A 5000-nucleotide genomic window follows, 5' to 3' on the forward strand; every position below is an offset into this window, starting at 1 on the left:
TATCGGACATTAAATTTACAGAAAGGGAATCAGCGCTGAAACAAAAAAAATGAAGACCCAAAGGATATCTTGCCCTTTGTGACACAGTATCATCCGGGAGTGCCACACCTTAAAAAAGTTTTATTAGAAAAATGGCACTTGATACAAAATCAGCCTTCTCTACGGCAAATTTTCAAAGAGCCACCACTCATATCCTTCAAAAGAGGAAAATCTCTCAAGGACGTGCTTGTGAGAGCGAAACTTTAAAGAGGTCAAAGACCAAAAAATACAATACAATAGCCTAATGTGAGAGTGTAACTTCAAAAACTGGAAATACGGTACAAAAATCTCTATTGTTAAGGAGTTGTGTGGGCCTGTCAATCCTTGCTACCTACTACAGTAGTTGTGGTGGTCATCGTGGTCATGGTGGTCACAGTGGTCGTGGTGGTCACAGTAGTTTTGGTAGTCATGGTGGTCACAGTGGTTGTGGTGGTCATGGTGGTCACATTGGTTGTGGTGGTCACAGTAGTTGTGGTGGTCACAGTAGTTATGGTGGTCACAGTGGTGGTGGTAGCCACAGTAATCGTGGTGGTCATGGTGGTTACAGTGGTCGTGGTGGTCACAAGAGTTGCAGTGGTCATGGTGGTCACAGTGGTCGTGCTGGTCACAGTAACTGTGGTGGTCATGGTGGTCACAGTGGTCGTGGTGGTCACAGTAGTTGTGGTGGTCATGGTGGTCACAGTAGTTGTGGTGGTCATGGTTGTCACAGTGGTCGAAGTGGTCACGGTAGTTGTGGTGGTCGTTGTGGTCAGAGTGGTCGTGGTGGTCGTGGTGGTCATGGTGGTGACAGTGGTCGTGGTGCTCACAGTAGTTGTGGTGGTCGTGGTGGTAACAGTAGTTGTGGTCGTCATGGTGGTCACAGTAGTTGTGGTGGTCATGGTGGTTACAGTGGTCGTGGTGGTCATAGTAGTTGTGGTGGTCATGGTGGTTGTGGTGGTCATGGTGGTCACAGTGGTCGTGGTGGTCACAGTAGTTGTGGTTGTCATGTTTGTCACAGTGGTCCAAGTGGTCACAGTAGTTGTGGTGGTCATGGTGGTCACAGTAGTTGTGGTGGTTATGGTGATGACAGTTGTCGTGGTATTCACAGTATTTGTGATGGTAATGGTTTCAGTTTCCTATAATAGGCAATTTTCACATTGCGCATTTTAATCCACATGCCCAACAACCATTTCTCAGCCAAAGCAAAGGAAACTGCCGTGAAATAATGTGGAAACTAATAAATTAGGTACTTTCCATTTTAGGACGTTGGTAAAAGATCAGATTATTCGCTCCAAATTTTTTCTTTCTATCATTGTTATTATTTTCATTTTTAATTTGAACTTGTGCGCTTGGTCTATTTTATTTTTCACTCAACTCTGCTTAGTTGCCTGTCTATGTCGTTATCTGTGGGATCCATTTAGATTGAGAGAAACAAAAACAAACGTTTTGTTCCTTCATCAGAAAGGAATAGTTGTGTATATTTTCATTTGAAGGGGTTTGCCCATCACTTGTTACAATTCATGTGAATTTTTTCATCTTCATCTTACGAAAAGGAAATTTAGAGAGAGCAAAAATATTATTAGGTGTTTTGAGAAGAACGAAATAATTCTTCTTGAAGCATGTTTTGTTGTCAAATTTTCGGAAATGGTGACCAAAACATAACTGTATCGTTTATAAAGGGGAGGATATGTAGAGGATATTACACGGTGGCGAGAAGATATGAATTTTATGTTCTCGTGGCAAGAACAATATCTCACGAGTGAGCGAGGCGAACTCGTGAGATATTGTGAGATCCTATCCGCTGGCTTTTGACAAGTGACTCTGAAATGTTTTTTTGCCTTTTCCCTTCGCTTGTTGAGCATTTGCTTGTTTTCTTTTAAACCTCATGCTATTCAAGAAACGTTCATTGCCTAACTACTGGTGAATTCGACAGTATATTTCACTTGAAAAACCGATATCGCACTCATCGCTTCATGATTCATGCGCTTTCGGTTTTTCGCGTAAAATTTACCGTGGAATTCACTAGTTTGGCAGAGAAGAAAATGACTTAATTAAGCAGTAACCGGGAACACCAAAACGCGGACAATTCCAAAGCCTTTTATCTTCACTAATCCTTCAGCCAGTGTGAATAAACAACCCAGGAGCTCCGCTTTTGGGCTTTGCTAAATCTCAGGCTAAACCTATATATTATACAGGTGTTTGCCGTCTTCATCTACAAACTTGTTTTTGTGCTGCACCCAGGAATGTCATCTTGCTTCGATCAAAGAAATACATCCCTTCATAAAATGCTCCCCATCCACTGTCGATTCGAGGTGGTCGACCTCGTCCATCGTGATGGATGTAGACCCCTTTCTACTCAAGAGGGTATCTTTTGCATTCCAAGTACAGTGCATGAGGTATCCATCTTGGGGAACCAGATAGTACAAGTTCACTTAGGCGTCCACTCAGGAAATGCTGCTCAATCCCACTTTCCGTCCACTTCCTGAAAGTGCAGGGGATAGGGAAGTCTCACTTTAAAGTGACTGGGGTTATTGTTGGAAAACTCTCCTCCTTCTGCACTGCTGGGTACAGTTACGTAAAAACGCTCATGCCTCCACGTCTCGTTTATGGATCCAATTGTTGTATTTGCTAGGCCGACCTTTCCATGGCAAAAACAGCTGTTCTTTACTTCGCTTAAGTATTTTTTTAACACGGAACAGAGAGTCGTCATCCACTGTCCCTTTTTGACGGTCCTGCTCGTGAAACGGGCCCTCCAAGGGAGTCCCGTCCATCTTCTCTACCCTGTACGAAGGCACGGGACCCTGTTGAACTCGACACACTACAAACACTTCCTCCGTCCGTCCTGGCAAGTACTCTTTCTTGAAAGGTCGATGATGTTTTCTCAGCCCATTTTCATACTGGGTTTCTTTTTCCATCAACAAGGGTTCAATTGTTCGCCATACAAAGGGGTCCTCACCTCTCCCTCGTTGTCTGACGTCACCTCTCGGGGGGCCACGCCGATGTTCCGATGTCGACTGGCATTGTACCCTAGTACCAGTGAATGCAACACATCCTCATACTGTAAGGTATTGGCTGCCGTAAGGTAACTTTACATGCACCCTTTGAATGTCCGATTGAGCCGTTCCACCATGGCTGCTTTGGCATCCCGGTGTGTAAAAAAGTGATAAATGTTTCCTTTTTCAAAAAGTTCTGAAAGGTCTGGTTATAGAACTCTTGACCGCGATCCGTCCGCAATTGCATGGGACGCCGTTCGCCACTTTTCAAAACCTTTTCAAAGGCTTTCACCGATTCAGTTCCCGTCTCTTTCTTGAGCGGTAGTACCCAGGCGTATTTAGTTAATGCATCCACTACTGTCAACAAGTGACGGCTTCCTGGATCGTACTTGGCCAAACGCTGCACTTCCACCAAATCTGCCACCCACTCTTAATCCAAGCGAAACGCCAAAACGGGAAGAGTTGGGAAATGACGCAGTTGGGGTTTGTGCATGGTGTAAGCAAAATCCCTCTCCAAGAGGTCCTTGGTTTGTGTTGAGGTCAAGCCATGTGCTTTGGCAAACCGCTTTTCCCCTCTCAAACTCCCTGGGGCTGCAGAATCCAATTTTGTATATTTACACGCTTCTTTTTTTCGAGTGGCATCCTCTCAGAAGGAGTCGTTTCAACAGCAATCCAGCGAGGCCGGGGAGACGTTGGAGGTACTCCTTTTGAAGTTGTCGGAACGACCACCAACTCTGTCCGGTGTGCTTGTGATCTAACCACACCACCCATAAACATGATTTGCACGGAAAAGGGCTACAGAGACCTGAGCTTGGCTTCTCATCGGGAGTGAAGAAGCAGCCTCTGATTTGATGATATAAACTAATTTGGGTGTTGATTGGGTTGAAGAAGATTGTCTGTCTTTTGATTGGTTGCAATATGATTTTGGTTAACCAATCAACGCTTATGAAAAAAGTGTCGAGCCAATCATTTCTTGCCACGTCTAATTACGTCAATTATCGTATGACATAAAGATATTCCACTGAGTTCCAAGACTTCATTTCCACAAGATGGAGGGCAGCAATGGAGCTCCACGTCAGCCACTACAACATATTGCATCGAGGCATGTGATACCAGTGGAGGGGAACGAGAAAAGCGTTTTCCTCACTTCAGATTTAAAGAGGATAGGTGAACTCATCAAAGAAACTATAGAAAACCCTGATGTTGTAAAAAGGCATCGAAAAAGAAGAGAAAGAGGAGTTAAACAAAAAAAATTCCCAACGGTAATTGGAGTCCATGGAGTCACAGGTAAACCATGTTACAGTGTTACTGTAATTTTCAGGCTTCAAAACGATGAAATAATCACAGCGTTTCCAACAGTTTGACTGTGTCAGTAATGGAGATAAAGATGGAGCATAGCAGTGGATAGAATGGGCAATGAAGATAAAGACAAAAGACGATGTATGATGATGATGATGATAATGATGATGATGATAAAGAAAAGGATGAACATTAAGAATAACATGAGCAAGGAAATGAAGATTAAAAAGAAAGAATGACATTTTGCTTATTGGAGTCAGACTTTAACGATCTCAAGTTAGGCATGTAGTGCGCATGGAAGCAATCACATACCTAAAGCCTCGTGCAAAAAAGAAATGTTGGAGGAAGGCCAAGCATCATTGGGACCCTGTCAGTACCATGGAGGTATTCCGCTGGGGCCTCAGCTTTCTTTTCCCAACGTCGATGCTGTGAGGAAGGAAATGATGGAGAAGCCCCTGTTGCAATGTCCCTTCCACTGCACCACAATGTATCCAGACGTAGTTAGCGGTATGTACGGTGTGTGGTAAAAAAGTGTTCTTTGTAGGTGCGCGGCGACAAAGGCCCTGCTTTGATAGATGCTTTGCACCGTCAACTTCACCCAGATGTTGCTGAGGAACCCTACCAATGCCATTGTAGGGAACCTTTGAGGGTGGTACTTGGTCCCCTATGCAGTAACCTCTGTTTGTAACC

The sequence above is a fragment of the Montipora foliosa genome, chromosome 5 (assembly GCF_036669935.1).
Source record: "Montipora foliosa isolate CH-2021 chromosome 5, ASM3666993v2, whole genome shotgun sequence".
Lineage (NCBI taxonomy): Eukaryota > Metazoa > Cnidaria > Anthozoa > Scleractinia > Acroporidae > Montipora > Montipora foliosa.